Source organism: Festucalex cinctus, chromosome 19 (assembly GCF_051991245.1).
Source record: "Festucalex cinctus isolate MCC-2025b chromosome 19, RoL_Fcin_1.0, whole genome shotgun sequence".
Lineage (NCBI taxonomy): Eukaryota > Metazoa > Chordata > Actinopteri > Syngnathiformes > Syngnathidae > Festucalex > Festucalex cinctus.
Window position 1 is genome coordinate 18229765 of NC_135429.1, and position 24579 is coordinate 18254343.

At 41.8% G+C, this 24579-nt stretch overlaps 1 pseudogene; it reads left to right on the plus strand.

The window, feature by feature from the left end:
* LOC144007798 (triple functional domain protein-like) overlaps positions 1-24579 on the plus strand; it is a 116334-nt pseudogene that overhangs the window by 20949 nt on the left and 70806 nt on the right.

Here is a 24579-nt window from a genome sequence, read left to right on the forward strand (position 1 = left end):
TATATTCTTAAATGCTTGAACATATCTTTGCTTTTTGCAGTATGCACTCAGCATGAGCACAGGTGTGCCATTTTTGTTCACTGAGGTGGGTATTTATTTTAATGACATAGAAGGAAGTTCAGAAATTGATCATAAATTAAATTTCCTATACAACAATGTTTATAGTTGGCCAATCATAAACCAGAAAGTGTGTTGTTGTTAGCATGATATTTAAGATAATGTCTTTTAGGGGGATATGGCACACATCCGCAAATGGTGGTGCATCAGCCTGATGGAACGGTTCCAGATTGATGGGTAATATAATCTTTCTAATTTAATTTACTAAAGTACTTTCCAATTGGTTAACTTTTTTTTTATGTCACTAATACATCACTTACAGCCATGGACAAAGATTGGCATACTGGACCAATGAGTCCAGAGCCTTGCTCCAAGGGTCACTGGAACCAATTTTCAGGATCCCAAAGGCCAGAAAGCGAGGCCATGTGGAAAGCTTGGCAGTAACACCAAGTGTACCGGTACTTATAGCTGAGTCATGTGGAAAAATCAGATTATTTGAAACAAGTATTTTATCATCCTACCTACAAGCTTGCTTGCTTGTACCTGCTTAATCACTGGCTCACTAATTGTTTTTTTTTTCCTCAAAGGTTGAATTTGAAAAGGCCAACAGGTGCTTCATATTGCAGGTAATCTGAATTTAATATTTTATGCTCAACAAAGCGTCTGGTAAATGTTTTATTGTAATAGACATTTTACTTTAATTTTCCAGGTTTATGTGTTTGACAGATTTTCCCCACTCACTCTTAAAATTTTGGTTTTATTGTGCCTGACCTATATTTTACAGTTGCCAGTATGTATCCTGTCAGACATACTTAAAGAAGTGGTCCTCATTGAAGGAGATGGAGCAATCCTGAAACTCGCCGTCGTGTGCACTGCATTCAGGAACACAGTCTCCACTGTCAGCTTCAGGAGACAGGCACATTTCCAGTGGCTTGACAGTAAGGCCTTAAATTAAAGCTACACAACACAGAGTTTCATGTTTTTACCAACTCTAATTGAAATGTTCATTTTTGCTTCACAATTTATTTTCCACAGGTGTTGCTCCATGGAACAAGTATTCTGCTTCCCATGTTAATGAATTTTATACAATGTACAAGATTCAGAACTGCTGGGAATGTGGAACCCCTTATAAAAACAGCAGTCCTGGTATATAGCTTTCAGTGGATATTCTTAATTATGTTATAGAGCATGGTCTTCTCCGTGTATTCCGGTCTCCTCCCACATTCCAAAAGACGTGCATGGCAGGTTAATTGGGTGCTGTGAATTGTCCTTAGGTGTGTGTGGGGGTGGTTGTTTGTCTCTGTGTGCCCTGAGATTGGCTGGCAACCAGTACAAGGTGTACCCCGCCTACTGCCCAAAGCCAGCTGAGATAGGCTCCAGCACCCCCGAGACCCTTGTGAGGAATAAGCAGTCAAAAAAATGGATGGATGTTTTTGAGCATTGATGTTCAGTGTCATAAGTAGTCATAGAACATGCCATGCCGTCATTTGCCATTGGTCAGTATGATTGTTCATATAATCTGTATGGTATTTCAATCTTATTCACAGGATATGTTGGGACAGGGAAAAGAGGAGTACTACAAGCCTTTTACTCGGAAAACCCTCATCCGGGGTACTGCAGTCTCGTCTGCAGCCAAATGCAATTGGTAAACAAAAGTTTAACACTCTCAAAAACAAACACTGGATGACCTGATTAAAAGATTTACTATTACTCAAAGTGACACAGCAAAGAACATCTTTGTCGTATTTGAGTCAACTCTTTTTTTCAAATGCACATCAAGTATGTTACTAGAATTGTGTTTTTGTTTTTTCTTTCACCTCCGTAAATCAATAAGCGCCATCCCATTTGATCCGCTAGTGACACACAGGTCATAATTCATGTGTTTTGTTACATCTCACCGTGGCTATTCTAATGTATTGATCTTTGGTCTTCCCTTGTCTAGGATTAAAGGTTTGCTGTGAAACCCTTTCAGACTTGTTTGTTGTTGTTTTGTGGATAAAGGAAGAAAATTCTGAACATATAAAGAAAAGTTGTGCATTCATTCACGTGTCATTCATTGATTTGTTAATGAATTTGACATCTTTAAAGAAAAAGTAAAATGTGCTACTGTAGTTGATTAAGTTAACTTGTGAGTTTCTCAAGTATTAGGTTATAGTAAATGTTTTGACTTTACGGTAGTAGGCCATTACCTTTGATTAATATTTATATCAATAGTCCATGAGACACACATGCAGGTTACAAATAAATTCGTAGTTACCTAATAACCTAAGGCTGAGTACAGAACATATTGGTGAGGAAATGTCACATCTCAGGCAATAATTGCATCATTTCATTATCATCATCATAGTAATTATTTTCTGCAATACGCACGACCCTCCGCACTTCATAGTGCAGTGTCACCTCTGAGGAGACATTGGCAAGAAAATATTAAAGATGTAATTTAAATAACAAAATGTATGGGCTGAGATTGCAAAACCGTAAATAAACCTAAGTATAAAAGCAGGATACTTTAAGATTGAATAACTAATGAAATAGATTGAAAAAATACATTAGAGAAGATAAATATAAAAGAATGGAGGTCAAATAGCACATAAATGCAGGAAGGAAAACTAATATTTACTCAAATCAATTTACTGCGATGGGGCGAAATATTGTCAGTTGACGTGCTAATGTGTTCCTATAATCATTACGACTGTTATTTGTGATGTATTGTGATACGTGAACAGGAAAATTAGGAAACCAAACCAACGTGAACACATTTGACACTGCTCGCTTGCTGTACTGACGTCATCGGCAAGCGCCGACCAGACGCAAAGGACCCCGAATAGATATGGCAGGCCGAACACATATGGTACCGACACCGGCTCCCAACTCGCTTCTCCTGCCAGATGATTTTTCTCTCACGGTTGCTTCACATAACTCTGCTATCCAGCAGTTCCCCAGCCTCTAGTGTCTACTGTAGTGTTAGTGTGTTTTTCCCCTCATGGTGATTTTGTGTTTGTATTTTTCTTAGTTGAACTTTTCCCTGCAAAGTGATTTTTGTTTCCCGTGTACAATAAATTTGTGATCGATTCTGCACATGGGTCCTTGCCTCTCCACAACATTCTCTTTCCTTTCAGCCCAATACGCTCAAGCTTGTAACTAAAATGTTTTCTGTTTTCTTTGAGCCACAAAAAAAAGGCAGTCTTATCAAGGACTGATTTAGGCTTTTGCTAACAAAATGTGATTGAGGCACAGTATAAGTTGTATAAGATAGTAGGGATGTAACGATATCCAAACATCACGATACGATGATTATCACGATATTGTGGGGAGGTTGGTGTGGTACAAAAGGTCACCATATTGTAAAAAAAAAAAAAAATTAGCTCATACAACAAAAAACAAAATAGTGTTTTTGTAAAGTACAGCAATAAAAATATATAAAAATGGTATAAATTTTATGTACACACACACACACACACACATATATATATATATATATATATATATATATATATATGTGTATATTAGGGGTGTTAAAAAAATCGATTCGGCAATATATTGCGATACTACAGCACGCAATTCTCGAATCGATTCAATAGGCAGCCGAATTGATTTTTTAACATCCATTTTTGATGGAAAAATATTCAACAAAACGTCTAAATTTCACACCTTAAGCATGGAAGAATGTTATATTAATGGAACATTAAGCCTTAATATTTTATTTCAACGCTGTTCAAACATGAAAAAGGTTACAACCTGTTAAATACAGTAGCTTACAGTTATAAGACTGAAGTTTCAGATCAAAAAATAATACATTTTCATACAAATCACAGTGTACATGTACAAGTTTACTGAATGGTATTTTCTAAATTTGAGTTAAAAAAAAAAAATCGCAACAATCATATCAATTCATATCGGGATTAATCGGTATCGAATCGAATCGTGACCTATGGATCGTGATACGGATCGAATCGTCAGGTACTCGGCAATTCACACCCCTAATGTATATATATATATATATATATATATATATATATATATATATATATATATATATATTTATATTTATATATAATATATATATATGTGTGTGTGTGTGTGTGTGTATATATATGTGTGTATATATATTAGTGCTGTCAAGCGATTAAAATATTTAATCGCGATTAATCGCATTTTTTCATAGTTAACTAATAGTTAATCGCACATTTTATTTATTGTAAAAAAAAAAAATCCCTTGATTTTTTTTTCTGTCCCATTATTTTATCGAATTGTAACATCGTTAACGTGAATAAGAGGATTGATTTTCGTATGCAAATCTTTTTTTTTTTTTTATTGAAAAAAAAGTATTGAATTCAACACACGCAAAGTCACACAAACAGCCCCTCAACAGCCCTTTCCAAGGGATTGAAATTGGGGCAATGTAAAATGCCAACAAAGTGCATATGAAATGTAAACTCAGAGACTCTGCTTATTAGTGCAGCAAACTATTTTTAAAGTTTGTTTTAAACTTAGCAGCAATATATTAGTCATTATTTACCAGCTCAACCCAGTTTCTGATTTCTTTCTGATTAGAAAAATAAGTGAAATGGCTAACAGCATCCTAGTTTGCTTTGAGCCAGTTGCTCAAACAGACAAGCCTGTTAACATTTTCAGACAACAGGGAAGCTCGCCTTCATATCGCGATCATATTGCGCGCGCCATATGTGGTCAGTGAGACTTTGGATTTGATGTCCCATATACTAGCTACCTGCCTGAAGTGCTCTGCGACAGTATTGGCGAAATGCCGGTCCTCGGTCTTCATAACAAAGCATGGCAGCGAAGCACCCAGTCAGTGTCAAAATAATGGGAAGTTACCCCGAGGTAGTTGTGGTGACTGAGAGACGTCCAGTAATCGCTTCGGTGAGTCTCTTCTTAGTTGATTCATCCATTGGTTTCTGTCGGAAATTATCCACGGATGCCTGGGTTTGACAGGGGTCGGAGAATCGGCATCAACGGTGTGCTTGGCTATCAAATTGTATTTTAAGCTGGACGTGCTGCGATGGTAGTTCAGTTCGCGATGGCAATACATACAAATTACTTTGCTCTTGTCAATGCCACCATTAGGTAATTTTTTAAAAGTAAACTTGCCGTTCAAAATTGAATTTCTATCCTTTTTACGGCTCGCCATGATGCTTCTCTTTCCCCGTTGTTGTTGCTTTTTTTTTTTTTTTTTTTTTTCCTAACCAGCAATGTCAACGCAGACAAATTTTTCATCCATTACCGTGATTGGTCAAAACAAAAGTTTGGTAGACCACGCACATGTTGTCATTGCCCAATCAGCTTTAAGTATTGTAATGAAAGTCTTGCATTTACCGCTGATCTGTATACACAGTGGCGAACTCCCATAAGTGAAAGACAAATGATCTAGTTGCCAGGTGAAAGCTCCAAATGAGCTTTAATTGCGCGATAAAAAAAAATGACGCCGTTAAAAGGGGGTTGCGTTAACGCCGTTAAAAACGCGTTTAACTGACATCATTAATATATATATATATATATATATATATATATATATATATAGGCAAGGCAAGGCAAGTTTATTTGTATAGCACATTTCATACACAAGGCAACTCAATGTGCTTTACACAAGGAAAGACAACACATAAGCATCAAAAAACAGTAGTTAACATTCAGAGGAAAAAATAAAAATAGGTTACAAAATTTACTAAAACAAAAAACCATACAATAACAATCTTAAAACATTATTCAACAAACTTTAAAACATTTAACAAAAGGAAGTTTAAAATAATATTAATATATTAATATATATAATTAATATTATTTAAAAAACAAACAAACACTTAAAGCTGTTTAAAAGTCCCTAATCAAAGGTATAAGAAAAAAGCAAACTTTTTAACCTGGATTTGAAAGCATTTACACTCGGGGCTGACTTCACTTCTGTTGGTAGCCTATTCCATCTGTGTGCAGCATAATAGCTAAATGCAGCTTCACCATGTTTGCTTCGAACTCTGGGTTCCACTAGTTGGCCCAAGTCTGTGGATCTCAGAGCCCTGCTGGGTTTGTACTCAATCAGCATTTCTTGGATATAGTCAGGACCCAAAGCATTTAGTGATTTATAGACGAGTAGCAGAACTTTAAAATCGATTCTACAGCTGACAGGGAGCCACTGTAAATCCTTAAGTACTGGAGTAATATGTTCTAATCTTTTTGTTTTGGTCAGAACTCGAGCTGCAGCGTTCTGAATGAGCTGCAATTGTCTCATGTTCTTTTGAGAGAGTCCCGTCAGAAGACCGTTACAGTAATCTAGTCTGCTGGAGATAAAAGCATGGATAAGCTTCTCTTGGTCTGCTTGAAGCATGCAGTCCTTCAGTCTGGATATGTTTTTCAGCTGGTAAAAGGCTGTTTTAGTGATGAATTTAATATGATTGCTGAAGGTCAGATCTGAGTCTATTAGTACCCCAAGATTTCGAACTTGGTCTTTAGTTTCTAAAGACAGTGACTCAAGCTGTTTTTTAACAGCAATCCTCTTTTCTTTATTGCCGAAAACAATGAGCTCCGTTTTGTTTTCGTTCAGCTGAAGGAAATTTTGGTTCATCCAGTTGTTAACTTGCTCTAGAGAATGACACAATGCGTTAATAGAACTGCTGTCATTTGGGGACATTGATAAATACAGTTGTGTGTCATCTGCATAACTATGATAGTCAACATCGGTGTTCTGAAGCATTTGACCCAAAGGTAACATATACAGACTGAACAACAGGGGTCCAAGGACTGACCCTTGAGGGACCCCACATGTCATGGCCTTTCGATCAGATTCAAAATTTCCAATGGTCACAAAGTAACTCCTTTCCTGCAAGTAGGACCTGAACCATTTAAGGACTGTTCCATTTAATCCCACCCAAGTTTCCAGCCTGTCTAACAGTATATTATGATCAATCGTGTCAAATGCTGCACTGAGGTCCAACAAGACGAGCACCGATACCTTCCCTGCATCAGTGCTCAATCTTATATCGTTCAGTACTTTAATCAGAGCTGTTTCTGTACTGTGATGAGGTCGAAAACCTGACTGGAATTTATCCAAAAGTCCGTTGAAGCTCAGGAAATTGCTGAGTTGATTAAAAACCACTTTTTCAACTATTTTAGTTACGAAGGGAAGGTTTGCGATTAGTCTATAATTTGCTAGCAGGGAGACATCCAGTGTTCTCTTTTTTTTTTTAGAATGGGCTTGATGGTGGCTACTTTCAGACATTTAGGAAGCTCACCTGATTGAAGTGAGCAATTAATTATTTGTTGTAAATCGATCTGAACAGATTTCACAATGGTTTTGAAAAAGCCAGATGGTATTGAGTCAAGACAGCTCGTGGAAGGTTTCAATTGCTGAACCAAGTCTACGACAGTATTTTGATCCACTGAGTCAAATTCTGTCATGGTAATTAAATTATTCCTAGGTGATTTTAAGTGCTGCATCATTTTATTTTGCTGGTTTGTAACAATATTTGACCTGATGGCTTGTACTTTTTCACCAAAGTAGCAGGCAAATTCATTGCATTTATCTGTTGAGAGGAGTTCTGACGCTGTTTGATTTGGGGGATTTGTGAGTTTGTCAACCACGGCAAATAGAGTGCGTGTATCTGTACAGGTCAAAATGAACTTGGAGTTTAGTTTTTCTCCACTTTCGCTCGGCTTTTCTGCATTTAGATTTCAAAGTCATTATGTTGGTAGGACACCTCCAAGGTGTTTTAGTTCGGGATGAAATGGTCTTAGTTTTAATAGGAGCAACAGCATCCAGAACATTGAGATTTTTTAGGTGAATTCATCCAGAAGTTCAACGGTCTCTGCATTTACAGTTGGTGATGCAGCCATTAATTCCATAAACATATTGCTTGTATTCTCATTTATGTACCTTTTTTTTTTTTTTTTAAATATTGACAGTAGTTGTTTGAACTTCTGGGATTGTTTGTAATTCAAAAAAACACACAGGAATGATCTGAAATAGCCAGATCTTTCACCTCAACAGATAAAATGTCAACACCTTTAGAGATGACGAGATCAAGAATGTGACCTTGATTGTGTGTTGGACCTTTTACATGTTGTGAGAGACCAAAAGTATCAAGTATATTACAAAATTCTTTGGCATTTTTATCCAAGTTGTCAATATGAATGTTAAAGTCCCCAGTTAAGACCAGATAGTTATAATCAGTACAAATTATTGACAGCATTTCTTCAAATACCTCCATGAATCTGCCTTTTTGTTTTGGAGGTCTATAAATTATGACAATGACGATGTTTGGTTCACCTTTTACCAAAAGACTAAGATATTCAAATGAATTAAAGCTTCCCAATGAAATTTCTTTACACTGAAATAGAGATTTAAAAAATGGCAGCAAGTCCACTGCTTTTTTGCCATTACATTCGTTCATGAAACTAAAATTTGTTGGTGTTGCCTCATTGAGAACCATGTTGCAGGAACCTTCTGTTAGCCATGTTTCACTGAGGAGAAATAAGTCAAGATCATATGTCATGAATCAACAATGATTTGTTAACTAGTGATCTTGTATTTAGTAGCGCTAGTCTCACAGTGGCAATCGGAGACGCTGGTTTAGTCAGAGGTTCACAAGCTATACTGACAAAGTTTATAGCTTCTGACTTATTTCTTCTCATTTCTTTTGCCAACTTTCTATTTCTTGTAATCACAGGAATGCTACAAGCTTCCTTGGGTCCTGACTGATTCTGGGAACACACGTTTTTTATATTGTATATGTAGTCTGGACCCAAAACATATCAGACCGAGCTGTAGTTGAGATTCTCCATAGCCAAAGATGGAGTTCGGCGGGTGGGGAGCCGTTTGCTGAGGCTTGGTGGAGTCAGACGATTAGTAGATAGCTGAATATGGCGTCTTGGGGGGAGCATGGGCGAACCGTCATCAGTAGACAGCTGCTTGGAGAGACTTTTATTTAGCTGTATGGAGAGATTGACCAGATTGCGCAACCTATTGGTGAGACTTGCTGGCGAGTCAGTCATCGGGTCATTCGGGGGCGGTGCATCCGGCAGTGGCGCTGTCCGGCAGGTGTCGCTTGGGGGCGATGAACAGAGCAGGGGTGCATCTGGTAGTGAAACTGGTGGTGGTGGTGTTTGGCAGGCGTCGTTCGGGAGTAGGGGAGCTGGATGGTCGGTGTTTGGAATGTGGGCAGATGAGGAGAAATCAATCTGTTCTGAGGGGCAGGGAGTGCAAGATAGTGAGCCAGGCTCACCAGACCCTCTTCTTATCAGTTGTGTTTCATGTCCTTTGTTTTGGGAACATAATGTCCAGTGACGCACGCTATGGAAGATGTTGACTGTCAGTAATCTGAATCCCTGCTTATTGAGATAAGCAACACAGACACCTCAGAAAAAGTAGGACATGCATTAGATGTCAATGTTTGACATTTGATTCCATAAAATGAATTAGCCTACCTTGACACATGCACATGCAATTCTGGGGAACAAGAAGAACACCATGGACCGACTTCATTTCTCCCTTGCAGGTGTGCCGTGTGTTGGACTGCCTGGAGCAGGACTATCAGCGAGAGGAGGACTGGTGCGGAGGAGCGGACAATCTCCACCCCAAATGTGAGGCGGATTTGACCCTCAGGATCAGGAAACACTTGGAGCAGAAGGAAGTCTTCCTCAAGGTTCAAATGACATCTGGAAGATACAAACATCATTTTGCATTGTTATATCTTTTGTCATCATTTTTGTCATTGAGGCGTGCAGTATGGCCAGGAGAATTGCGGATATCTTCTTGAAGTACATGGAAAGGGACGGTGTCAAGATGGGAATGCAGAGTCACGATGACGCACAAAAGGAAGAAGTTCGAAGTCAGTATGGACAAAATAATTAGATGTATTTACCAAAACGAAGGGATTCATATAGCCGTAACCAAATGCTGGCATAAGAAAATTGTACAAATCAGTGTCTTTAATTGAGCACAAATTGTATGTGAAAAATTATTCAAAGCACCACTAGAAAATTGCGAAGTACTGGAAAATAATCGTAAGAATTGTAAAATGCTGTTCTATCTAATCTTTCATCATCTCAGGTACCCTAATGTGTGATTGTTATTTAGTGGTCATAGAAATCCTTGCTGGCCTGCTGGAGAGAGAAGATCGTGTCCTTCACTTGTGGAACATGAGGAAGTAGAGTTTGGAGCAGTGTCAGAGTTTTGTGGCATTTGAACGTCGGGCCAAACAGGTCAGTTAGAAAACATTAGCCTCTTACTTCCTCATGAGATTCAATCAAAAACATCACACATCTGTTTGTTTTTAGCTGCTTGGGATCATTCAGGACATGGGTGAGGTTTACCTGTCCACACACCTCTCCACTGGCTCTCGCATCCACAAAAGCAGGCGGGAGCTTTTGAAAGATCGCGAGGACTTGCACATCATTGCCAAGGTGCTTTGCGCGTCACACTCTTGTTTTGACATCTGGATGCAAGCTCGGGGTGAACAATTTTGAAACAATCTAATTGCAAACACAATTAAATACTGCGATTTAATATGAGATTATTTTTTTCAAGGTGCCAAAAAAAAAAAAAAAAAAGTTGTATTCAAAATGATCATTTCTTTTCCTTTCTATTATGTTTGTCATTCACACATTGTTAATAGCCGTAAACTTTTCAGTGCAAAATCATCCAACACAAATATTAATTTCTAATACAAGAATGCAAATATACTCATCTGCAGGAAACAGAGCAGTGCGTGAAGCTGCTCATCCAACAGTCGGACGACTACTGCGGCAAAGGTCACCGTCACGCTTGCGAGGTCAAGAAACGGGCGACAGAATTGGCAAATTGCTTCCAGGACTTTTCCCTGCAAATGGACAAGCACAACCGCAGCATGGAGAAGACCTTGAATGTAATGTACCGGGGTTACCGGTGGAATAAAGGATCCCAAAAACGTAGGCCAAGAAAGGAAAATACAATTTGTATTTATTACAAAAAGTTCCAAACTCACAAACAACACTTGCAGACCGGCAGAGAATACAAAATAAAAAGCACTTGCCAGGGCAAGGAAAACACGTAGATACAAAAAAAAAAAAAAAAAACTTACAAAAGGCAAGGACCATAACTATGCGAGGAACCACACTTTTAAGCCAAAAACTAAAAAAATAGAAAAATTGCAGCAATACTTACACACCAAAAAAAAGGAGTACAGAGAACACATTGAACACTGGCAGTGAACAAGGAACAATCCAATGTAAAGCAGCAGGTGTCCATGCCTTTTAAAGGCCCCTGATTAGAATGACCCACAGGTGTGGCAGGACAGGAAACGCCCCCTACTCACGAGCCACTGGAAAAAAACAGAAAGACAACAGAACTGAGAGACAAACCATGACATTGGGTACCTCGTTTGAGGCCAACAAGGCTGTAAGTCTACATTCAGACACTGTCAATTTTACATCATTCAATCTAATCAAATCAAAAGTTGCAAATCCAATTGCCTTGCTTTTTTTTTAGTCATTGTCAAAACCAAATTCAAGTAAAAGTACTTCAAAAGTTGCTTAGGTCAACAGATTCATTTGACCTACATTTCCATGAAGACAATTATGCAGTAATTTCTGTCTCATTTTTCAGATTAAGGATCTCCCACCGGATGTCATTCCTGCCACATCTCTGGGGTCAAATGTCAAGTTTAGGGATAACACTCATAAAGTCAGCAAGGAGAAAAGAAAGTGCACGCAAAAAAGTGTAAGTGATTCATGAGTCATTTGGAACTGGTGAGTCGGTCCCCAGACGCCACCAGCAAGCCCACCCCGCCAGGCGAGCAGCCAAGGCAAGCGCAATTCTTCTCTTTCACCAGTAAGGTCTTCGCTGACCTCGCATCAGCTTTCACACATGTTGTGCTTTCCAGAAGAGTAGATCGGCTTGCATTCAGCCCATTGCTTTCAAGCGATTTCAGCACTCGATTCTGGTCAGGTAGCACCACTGGTTGCTAGCACGTTGTCGATCTGATGACTCCTGTGCGCTGCCCAGCCGAGCTCACCCAGCAGAGCGGCCCACGCCAGCTGCATTCCAGGAACCAGACCACCAACCCCATTTTTCGTATTGACAGCAGATTCATTGGAGCCACAATACAGCCTTATCATGTAGCCTTGACTGTTACAACAAATGTCCAAACGGAATTCGAGCCAGACAATATTTACATTCAAACGGGAACAGCAATACATGTTATCAATGCAGGTGTATAAACAAGAGTTAGCCTAGGTAAAGTCAGAAAGTAATCATATACAACTCCAGCTTTGGGTAATTAGCGATGTTGTTGTGATATTGTGAATTACTGTTGTCTCTCAAGCGCTGCCAATTCCTCAGCTCCTTTCACGATTCGTGTTTTTAGTTGACCAGAGTTATCTTTAGTTTGAATAAAAATTCAGCAGTCTTTTGTCCACGTGCATTTGATAAGTCCATTCTTTCTCATTTGTCGAGCCTTTTTGGCGATGTCAGCATTTCGTTTGGTGAGGTTTTCGTTGATGTAGACATGTTTCCCACGAAGCTTGTGACGGTCTCTCAGAAGAGCAATCTTTTTCTTTCTGTCAACAAACCTGATCAGAACTGCCGGTGGTCGTGTCCCTCCAGTTGGAAGCGAAAAGCACATCTGAATGTGCGCAGGATCAACAGTTAATCCCAAATCTCTGAGTTGAAGTGTCACTTGCTGTTCCACAGTCTCGTTCCCTGAATATTGGTCAGAATCTTCCGTGCTCGTGCTAGCCGCAGCTCTCAAAGGGCCACGGCGCGGCTTGATCTTGATACCGGTGACTATCACATCGTTGATACGAAGATTTTGTTCCAAATCATCCACTTTTTGTTCCAAGGCAACAATGCGTTGATTTTTTTTTTTCCTGTCTCTGTCTTCAATTGCTGTATTTCCTGAAGAAGTGGCTCAATGCTCTTCTTCATTTCAAGTAATTTGGCAACCATTCCACTGAGTTTTTTTAAGAAGATTTTATCTACTCATTCTCGTCAGCTCTTTTTCCGCCAGGCATTCTGCAACAATGTAGTTAAAAATCCCAATGCAAAAATCAACAAGTAGTTAGAATCACAAGCGAGTGCAGGAACAAGTACAGATGCGTCCTTCCTCAACAGATGCGACCTTGCTTTTTCAGCTTCAACTTTGGCAGCACTAATCTAAATACAAATAATTACAGCTACTTTGATATATTTGACTGATACCGCTAAAACTTATTACAACCTCATACATGCATCGAGTGGAAGTTGGATCAATGAAGTGAAGAACGAGGAGGTAGGATGGAGTGGGAGGGGTTTACGACGGTTGCAAAAGATGTGTATTAAATTCTGTGATGAGGGTTTGTATTTTTAAATAATGTTTGATATAAATGAAACGGTTGATGAATAAAAACATCTTTCCCCCCCTACTAAATGAGGGTTGTGAAGCGAAGGCGTGTGTGTGTGTGGGGGGAGGTTTGACTACGTGGGCCATGACTCGCAATTGGGGGCGGGAATTATATATTATAGGATGTTAATTATTAGATGAGGCGTTCTTTTTATTCTATTATAGGAGTGTTCATCGATTTCTATACCTTTTAAACATTTTACAAAGAGTTCGAATGGGTAAAGTTTGAGCCAGTTAAAATGCAGCAAACTTTATACTTGATTTAAACCGTACTTTTTAATTAGCTAGGACAAAGTACTGTAAGGAATGTATTTTTTAAAATCTTTAAACGGTTGTTTGTAAGATTAAATATATCTTGATATTATCCTTTTTATTTGACTGTGTATGAATGAAATATCTTATAATTAATTCCTAGGATGGTTTTAGTGGGTACTCATGTAAGTCTCTGGCTATAGTAGTATTTAGAAAGTATTTGGGTTTGAAATATGTATTTATTATGTTATGGCTATATTATGTATGAGAAGTAAGGTGTAGTTTTATTTTTGGGGTAGGAGAGTAGCTATTGTTGTTTTTTTTTTGTTTTTTTTTGTTTTTTAAAGAAAACAGAGGCTGGCGGAGGTACTCTTTATTAGCATAGCGCGCAAGTTATATTTGCTCCTCTGCAGATGTGTACTTATGACAATTATCCTATAAGGTTAAATGGTTATTTTTCTTATTTTTATATATATATATATATATATATATATATATATATATATATATATATATATATATATATATATATATATATATATATATATATATATATATATATGTATATATATATATATATTTTGTTTTTTGTTTTTAAATTTTTTTTTACTTATTTATCTTATTTCTACATATTCATCTTATTATTTTTCTATTTTGTTACTTCACATGCTACGTTAGATTATGTGTTGATACAATTTTGAATGGACTCGTCATTGTGCGCACCGCTCAAGCTCCATCAGGTTGGATGAGGAGCATTGGTGCACAGCCGTTTTCAGATCTCTCCAGAGATCTTCGTTCGGATCCAATTCTGGGCTCTGGCTGGGTCACTTAAGCACATTCACAGAGTTCTCCAGAAACCACGCCTCTCTTGTCAGATAAGGGAACAATAGTCTGACCTAAATGTGCAAAAATGGAGCAAGACTGGAAGATCGGGGGAATTAAATCATCACTTGCTACTTATTTTAGCATACGGCTACAATGGCCCTTTTTGTATATTTGCCAAGTTATGAGTGTCTTTCACCACAACTCTGCCCAAACTTGAAAAACTGCTTGCTATATTGTTGAACGCAAAGGACAACTCCATTCTTCTTGTTCTTTTGTTATTTATTGTCTTGAAGATGGACTAGTGGTACAGTTGAATAGGGTAATGTTCAAACAGGTTCGAACAGGTCACAACAGGTTGATAACCTTTAAAGTCAGCAGAAAAGGTATATCAAGTAAAGTAACAAACTAATAACGAGCAATATTTCCTCGCACTAAACAATCATCTTGAGTTAAAGTAGCATCTCGACCAAATGAGTAATCAGAGTTCAGTTCAAACCAATCAATTACAATAATTTAAATCAGCAAACATTGAATTATTATTATAACATTTTGAAACATTTTGTTTTAAACAAAGGAGGCAGTATGGACGAATTCTTTTTCTCTACATGGCGAGGGGGCAAATACACGTTTTTAAAATACCCATCTACATGTAAACAAGGCCTTATTGGGACACCACACCCTGACGATCATGTAAATGAACACCATTCGCATTAGAATGTTGAACAATGGGTACTTACATTCATAATCCAGCGACGTTGATGGGTACAGACAGGAGTGTGATACAAAAACAACTAGCCGGCTCAAAACCGACCCCAACAACACAAAAGACATAATTTTCACTAGAACATTTTATAATTTGGTACAATTTTTTTTTTTATATGATTTTGTTTAAATAGAAGTTACTGACAACGTCAAAACGTTTTGAAGCTGTAAACAAAGGCATGTAGTACTTTTGTGCATTTAAAATCTAAAACTGGTCGGTGCCGACCTTAACACAAGAGGAAGGATATACTTGTATTTAAGGCAAGTTGTAAGATGTCTGAAGTCCTGTTTAACACATTTAAAACATAAATCATCCTCTTTCTACGAAGTACTGTCTCAAATGTTCTCCAATTTTGATATTGTAAATTTAAACGATCGTATGCCGAGTAGTCTATTGGCTATCTAGTAATACATATAATGTAATATAATAGACAATATACAATAATTGGTCAGACCGAACAAAATACAAATTAATCTGTGCAAGAATATAGCACCAAACTCTAGCCAGTCTTTAACTAACAGTGACATCGCTGAAGATGCCGACCCAGGCACAGACGAACAGTATACCCAAGCTTTACTCAAGTGTGGTCCAAGTCTAGTGCAAGTGATGTACCTCATTTTTAATGGTCCTACCTCATTTTTCACAGTGGACCCACAAGAGTGTATTTTTAATTTAATGTCAGATCCAGAAACTAGACATACAGTATAGACCCCTTCAAAGTTTGTATACAATGTGACACAATTTAAAGGGTGGGGCTTAGCTGGAGGCAAAAACACCTCAGTGGCGTGTGGTTCTAACACTGGTCAGCATATTTTCACAGAAAGTTCACGTCGGAAAGGAAAACTGCCAATTGAGTTCATATGTGAGTAAAAATGACTGCCCATGACCGGGAATGTTAGTTTAAAAAGTTAACTCTGATTGATGGGATGATATTTACTGACCCCTACGCACTCACATACTCACGCACAGTGCAATTAGGGCTCTACTTTTACCCCCAAGCAGAGGCCAAATGATCTATTACCTAACAAACCCAGAGCAGGGCCTTTTGGCCCTGCACATTTGCATTAATTTAATCGTTCACCAATTTGTCAGGGTTCCGGTTCCACGAGCCCTGCCCCCCTCCTTCCTCCATGTGTGTGTGTTGTGACAAGACAGCTAATCAGGTGGATGAGAAGCAGCTGGAGCAGCAGCCAGGTGTGGATGATTACCTTGCCAGCCTACTTAAGCCAGCCCGGACCACCTCGGCGCCAGAACGTCTTGAGTAAAATACCAGTCAGTAGTGTCCGGTTAACAGACTCACTTGTTCTGAAACTTATTGTGTTCCACCTGCCCAGGTCATCTCCACCGTCGCCCGCCTTGCTTGTTCACCTGCCATCCTGCCTGCCATCCTGCCTGCCTGCCTGCCTACCTGCCTGTTCACCGGCTCACCACCTGTCTTCTGCTCCTGGCCATCCTGAACCCTGCGGGCACTCCCCTGTCCAAGTTGGCCCACTCGCCTGCTCCACACACCTCTGCTCATGAAAGCCACTTGCACCAGCCCTACTTGTCCTGTCTTACCTGCATTTGGGTCCTCTCTGTGCCCCCATCCTAACATTACGTTCTGACCAAGACATGGACCCCGCAGGTACTGACCCCGCCCAACGCAACCAAGCCGCTCAGGGACTACTCCTCGAACAACACGACCAAGCCCTTCATGTTCTCCTCGGAAAGGTAAAGGAATTCTCCCAAGCATTATCTTCCGTCCAAGACCAGTTGGCAATGTTGCAGACCCACGGACAATTCTCCTCTGCGCCCCCACAGCCGCCTGCTCACGCTCCACTCGTACATGCACAGGTAGCTTGAGAACCCTTCGTCCCCGCCCCGGCTCCTTATTGCGGCGACCTGGGTTCATGTCGAGCCTTTTTGGTACAATGAGCTATAGTTTTCGAGCAATAGCCCCACTCTTATACCTCTGATCGTTCAAAGATCGCCTACCTGATAGGTTGCCTTTGAGGGGCTGCGCTCGCCTGGGTTTCCGCCGAATGGGAGCGTCAATCGCCTGTGTGCACGTCCTATCCTGCATTCACGGAGGAGATGAGGAAGATATTTGACCACCCGGTGCGCGGTAAGGCTAAACGCTTAATGTCTCTCCGCTAGGGCTCCCGTAGCGTAGCCGAATTTTCAGTAGAGTTCCGTACGCTTGCAACTGAGAGCAATTTTAATAATGAGGCACTCCAGGAGGTATTCATTCGCGCCCTTAACGACTCCCTTAAGGACGAATTAGCCTCCCGCGACAAACCCGCTGACCTAGACCGACTCATTGAGTTAGCTATCCGGATTGACTGTCAGCTCAGAGAACGTCAGAGAGCGCCGTTCGGCACCACCCCCTCACCCCGTCTCACCGCCACCAGTACAATCTAGACAGCCTAACGTAGTCCCAACACTAGTCTCGCTTCCCGCCGACACTTCAGAGCCAATGCAGATAGGGGGCGCCAGGTTGAGTCAGGAGGAGAGGGCACGGAGACTGAGCAACCATTTGTGCTTGTATTGCAGTCAAGGAGGTCACTTTATTCAGTCTTGCCATATAAGACCAGTAAAAGGGGGGGGGCTCATCGGTAACAGGGGAGAGACTGGTGAGCCAGACAAACAGCTCCTCATCAAATCGCTTAGTGCTCTCAACAACCTTGTCGCGCCAACACCGGTCCAGGACAGTCTCTGCGTTAATAGATTGCGGAGCAGACGAGAACCTCATTGACTAGTTTGTTTGAAGAACTGGGTTTAGAGACACGCCCCTTGACAACCCCATTTAGAACCACCGCGCTTATCGGAAAGTTATTGTGTCATGTCACGCAGCAAACTACGCCTGTTTCTCTCTGTCTCTCTGGTAACCATTATGAGGAGATCAGCCCCATTGTTTTTGAATGCCATCGATCCCCCTTGGTATTAGGGTTACCGTGGCTCAAGAAACATAATCCCGAGATTGACTGGGCCATCCCAAAGCTGACAGCATGGAGCGAGCCCTGCCATGAGGGCTGTTTGCGTTCAGCCCAAGTTCCTGTCCAGAGCACTAAGGTACCTGAACCCCCCGATCTTAGTAGAGTCCCTACCTGCTATCACGACCTCAGTCAGGTTTTTTCCAAGGACCGAGCTGCGGCCTTGCCACCTCACAGGCCTTATGATTGTGCCATTGATTTACTGCCAGGTGCCACCCTCCCCAGCAGCCGCCTCTACAACATCTCACGACCAGAAAGGTAGGCTATGTAGTACATCACGGAATCTCTGGCTGCTGGCATCATCCGCCCCTCCTCCTCTCCTGTTGGTGCTGGGTTTTTCTTCATTGGAAAGAAAGATAAGACTCTACGACCCTGCATAGATTATCGGGGACTTAACGAGATCACGGTCAGGAACAAATACCCTATTCCACTCATCGAGTCTGCATTCACTCCCCTCCACGGTGCGTGTATTTTCACCAAGCTGGATCTGCGCAACGCCTACCACTTGGTCCGGATAAGAGAAGGGGATGAATGGAAGACTGACTTCAACACCCCCCTTGGACACTATGAATATCTGGTCATGCCCTTCGGGCTAACAAACGCCCCAGCAGTATTCCAGGCTCTGCTGAACGATGTCCTCAGAGACATGATCAATAAGTTTGTGTTTATTTACTTGGAAGAAATCTTAATCTTCTCAGAATCCCAGTCAGAGCATGAGGGGCACGTCCGACGGGTACTCCAGAGGCTCCGAGAAAACAGACTCTACGTCAAAGCAGAGAAGTGTGAGTTCCACGTCACCAAGACCACCTTTCTGGGGTACGTAGTCTCCAGGGGAGAATTGTGCATGGACCCAGCCAAGTTAACGGCAGTCTCAGAGTGGCCACGACCTACTAATCGCAAGCAGCTTCAAAGTTTCCTAGGCTTTGCCAATATGCCAAAACTACAGTCATGTTGCGGCCCCCCTTACAGCTCTTACCTCCACTTCTATTCCTTTCCGCTGGTCTCAAGAAGCAGATTCCGCCTTTGCCAACCTCAAACACCGGTTTACGGCGGCTCCTGTCCTCATCCATCCTGATCCCTCACACCAGTTCATAGTGGAGGTCGACGCGTCCGAGACAGGTGTTGGAGCCGTACTGTCCCAGTGTCATGCAGAGGATGGTAAGATACATCCGTGTGCCTTCTTCTCCCACAAGTTATCCCCGACAGAACGTAACTACAGTATTGGGGACCGAGAGCTCCTGGCAGTCAAGCTGGCCTTGGAAGAGTGGCGGCATCTACTAGAGGGAGCAGAACTACCTTTTGTGGTATGGACGGACCACAAGAACCTTGAGTACCTTAAGGCAGCCAAACGACTGAACCCCAGACAAGCCAGATGTATGGAGTTAAATTAGGGACACAAGTTTTGTACTTGAAAAAATGAAACTTGAAACTGAAAATTGTGTTGATCTTGAATTTCATAAAATATAAAAAGGTATTCAAAATAAAAATAAGCATGTGAAAAGTCGACGTCGTTCTCCGTGAAAGCGTCTCTTCGAGCACACTAACGTAAATCCTACAAAAGGGCGAACAGAAAAAAATGAAGTGCGGCTGTGTTGACAGCATAAAAACAAAAGGTGGCTAGCTTTACCTCAGTTTTTTACAACGCAGTGCTTGCTTGTGGCCGATACTTCATGTTAACGTTAGCTCAGCTTTGACAAAGTCCCCCATTTATAATGCGTCACGCCAAAAAATATGTTGTCACAAAAACAGCCCCTTACTGTTTGTTATGATTTTGCAACACTTATTTAGCATGTCTCACCTATGCATTCAGTTGTCCTGACGGTAACCGGCCGGACGCTAGCGAGAGAATACGATGCGTTCACAATGCCGACATCGACATCGGACATATTAGACGCTTAAACGTCGCTGTTGTACGGCAAACCTGGCACAACCTATTGCTGCTAGACGGTAATTGGTGCTCAGTACTGTCTAAAACAGACTTTGAAGTGGAATTTTGTCCATCCATCCATCCATCCATCCATTTTCTTGACCGCTTATTCCTCACAAGGGTCGCGGGGGGTGCTGGCGCCTTTCTCAGCTGGCTCTGGGCAGTAGGCGGGGGACACCCTGGACTGGTTGCCAACCAATCGCAGGGCACACAGAGACGAACAACCATCCACACGCACAAGCACACCGAGGGACAATTCAGAGCGGCCAATTAACCTGCCTTGCATGTCTTTGGAATGTGGGAGGAGACCGGAGCACCCGGAGAAGACCCACGCGGGCACGGGGAGAACATGCAAACTCCACACTGGAAGGCCGGAGCCTGGACTCGAACCGGAGTCCTCAGAACTGGGAGGCGGACGTGCTAACCACTCGATCACCGTGCCGCCCATGGAATTTTGTCACTGGCATTAATTCATATGCTGCCAATCACACGAATATGGGGTATATATGTTGAGTTAAGAGTTCTCTTAATTCCTACGTTCCCTGAAGGCACTGTCACTGGGGGGTGTTTCCAAAGCACTTTTGTGCAGCTGTCACTCATGATTCCACGCCCCGCTCAGTTGACACCACGCCCCCACGTAACATTCGGGTCAAAAGTCTGAAACTGAAAAAAAGAGACTTGAAACTGAAAAAAAAAAAGATCTGAAAGTGAAAAACGATTTGAAAGTGAAAAAAAAAAGTTTTGAAACTGAAAAAATGTGTTGAAACCCAAAAAAATAAGATCTGAATCTGAAAAGAAAAAAACATGCAACTGAAAAAAATAAGACCTCAAATGTGAAAATATATATGGAAGCAAAAAATGAAAAGAAATAATTTATTCAAAGGCAGGACCGAAGTGAATCAAAATTAATTTTGACCCGAAAAAACTTTTCACATGCTTATTTTTATTTTGAATACCTTTTTATATTTTGTGAAATTCAAGATCAACACAACAATTTTCAGTTTTGAGTTTTATTTTTTCAAGTACAAAACTTTTGGCCCTAATTTAACTCCATACAGATGGTCCCTATTCTTTTCCAGATTTAATTTCACTTTCTCCTATGTTCCAGGAAAACCAAACCAGATGCCTTGTCACGCCAGTTCACTACCACAGAGACCAAGGAGGATCAAGAATCCATCCTCCCGCCCGCCTGTTTCGTAGGATCAGTCGAACTTGCTATAGAGACCCTCGTCAAGAACGCACAGAACGAGCAGCCAGATCCTCGAGGTGGGTCCCCTAGAACCCTGTTTGTCCCTGATCATGTCCGCCCGCAAGTACTCAAATGGGCTCATACGTCTCGCCTCACATGCCACCTGGGAGCGAGGAGAACCCTGTCAGTACTGCATCAGCGATTCTGGTGGCGCACTATGGGGGCTGACACACGGGAATACGTCGCAGCTTGTCCGGTATGTTCTCGCAACAAGAATTCCACCAGGCCCAGGGCCCAGTACCTCCGTCCATTGCCGGTCCCCAGTTGTCCTTTTTTATTTTATTTAACCTTTATTTAACCAGGATAGTCCCATTGAGATTAAGAACCTCCTTGGTCCCATATTGCTCTTGATTTTGTCTCCGGTCTTCCCCCATCCCATGGGCATACAGTTATATAGTTGTTGACAGATTCTCCAAAACCTGAAGCACCTTTCTCCCCTGGGTCGAATACGCACACAATGCTCTTCGAAACGCCTCCTTAGGCATGTCGCCTTTCCGCTGCTCCTTGGGTTATCAACCTCCCCTATTCCCTGCCCAAGAGAAGGACCTGGCGGTCCCGTCCATTCAAGCCCACTTGAGTCGCTGTGCCAGGGTCTGGAAACGGGCCTCTTTGCTCCAATCCACGACTCGATCAGAGGCCCAAGCTAACCGTCGTCGCTCGCCAGCGCCCTCCTTCACAATGGGCCAGAAGGTTTGGCTGAATGCCAAAGATCTCGCCTTGAAGGTTAGTTCCCGCAAATTGGCTCCTCGATTCATAGGTCCGTATGTAATCAAGAAGGTTATCAACACTTGTGCGGTGCGGCTCAAGTTGCCTACCTCTCTCCGAATCCACCCAACTTTTCATGTATCTCAAGTAAAACCGTTTGTTTGTAGCCCATTGGCCCCGCAATCTCCTGCACCCCCGCCCCCACAGGTAGTGGAGGCCGGTACTGCCTACAGGGTCCGCCGCCTGCTGGACGTTTGTCGCCGTGGGCGGGGCTACCAATAGTAAAAAAAAGTCCCTCATCGCGGACTTCAACCGTCGGCGTGCGCCGGGTAGCGCCCGTAAGGGGGGGGGGGGTTCCGGCTCCATGAGCCCTGCCCCCCTCTTTCCTCCATGTGTGTGTGTGTTGTGACAAGGCAGCTAATCAGGTGGATGAGAAGCAGCTGGAGCAGCAGGAGGTGTGGATGATTACCTTGCCAGCCTACTTAAGGCTGGGTATTGATTGGGTATTAATCAATATATCAATATATGGTTTTATGTATCGATATTGGGATATGAAGAGGCGTATCGATACAATATCGATATTTTGAACCCAGCCCTATGTGCAATGGCCGGACATTTAAATCTACCTTATAGAAAAACTGAGCGTTTATAGTAAAGATAATCTGAAGGCCTATAAATCATTAGATGTTTACAACTACATTTTGAATGGACATGTTCAAAATTTAAAATATAACAACTTGAGCGAGGACTTTTGTGTCGTGCGGTCGCAAGTGCTGCCAAGTCAACGACAGGGACAGAAGACGAGGGTATACGAGGCATGTATCTCTCCTACAAAAATGATCGGAACCATTGTGAGGGCTTTCGTCTCGACAGAACTGAAACAGACAGCTAACGTTGGTTAGCTAGCGGTTAGCATTCGTGCATGTAGCATGTAAACACGGACTTTTTGTAAGTCCATGCATGTAAAAAGAATCCCGCAAATAATGACTAACTTAAGTAATTTCAGTCACACCTAAGTCTCGCTCATGTCATTTTCCAGGCTGAATCTGATCGTTTAATCTTACCTGATATGAAGTGTGCGCTGCAAACACGAGCATTGTTGATGATAGCCTCAGTCCAGTCCTTTCACCTAATTGCGTTTAACCACAACCGCCTGTGATTACTCTGACTGGCAGAGGCTGGGATGCGATAGAATTTCAAGTTTTTGTTGGTGCTTTTATGGTTCTGGCAACCAAAAACACAACGACGACATTTTCTACAGACAACCAGCATTGTAGTTGAAAGAACTAAAGGTAAATTAAAAACAAATTAATTAAGACAATGAAAGAAACAGGTAGACCATGGCCTGATTGTATAAATATTGTGAAAATGAACTTGCATATTCTGCCTGCAGAAGGAAAAACCCCAACACCTTTTGAACTTTTGTATGGGAGACCATATGCAATACCTGACTTAACATTGAAAACTAAAGATGCTCCTGATTCAGTACAAGACTTGGCATATTACATGAGAAAGACACTGGAGCACCAGGAATGTCATGATGCCAATGAACTGCCAGATATGCCACGGTCCCCGCAGCAACCACACCGTCCAATCACAGTTGGAGACTGGGTCTTCATCAAAGTCATCAAAAGGAAAACATGGTCGAGTGAGGGACCCTATCAAGTGCTGATAGAGACGCCAACGGCAGTAAAGGTGGACGGCCGGACCAACTGGATCCACTTGTCTCACGTGAAACACCGACTGCTTGGTGACCTGGCAACTGGGAACCCTCCCCGATCTTCCATATCTCCCACGAAAGCTGAGACGCACGACCTCGCGGTGTAAAAGTTGAAAACAGTGTTTGGATGAAGGGTTAAGTGCTGGCAACCTCTGACCCTCTGGCACTGCAACGTTGTGTTCCATGTTGGTAGTCCAGTGACTGATCATGGAACTCAGCCTGTTTGGACTCTGGGGACACCGGCATATGGCATCTTTGCTATGAAGCTTAATCACGAGAGACTGGAAGAACTACAGAACTACGAGACAGTCATTATATGGTCCAAATGTGAATATGTCAGAAGGTAATAGCCTGGTCTTCTACTCTAAATAGTAATGTTTAAACCACAGTAGCTATTTTTATTTAAATCAAGTATGTGTAAATTGTTGCGGGTGAGAGAGAGAGAGACGCGAGGGGGGGGGGGGGGAGTGCGCATGCGCGAGAGAGAGCGGAAGAGTGAGAGTGGACGGGCGAGATACAAGCGTGGTTAGAGGGAGAGATGACAAAAAGTGTGTGAAAACGGAGAATAAAAAGACAACTACAGTGCGACCCTCTGTCTCCCGGTGCCTCCTTACGCGACGTGTGACGAGAGTTACCCCCGGAGGCGACTCCGGCCCAGGAGGAAAATCCTCCCCTGTGTCTCCTGACCACGGTCGGGAGACTGAGCAGGAAAAGGTGTAACAAAATGATAACCAGACACTCTCAT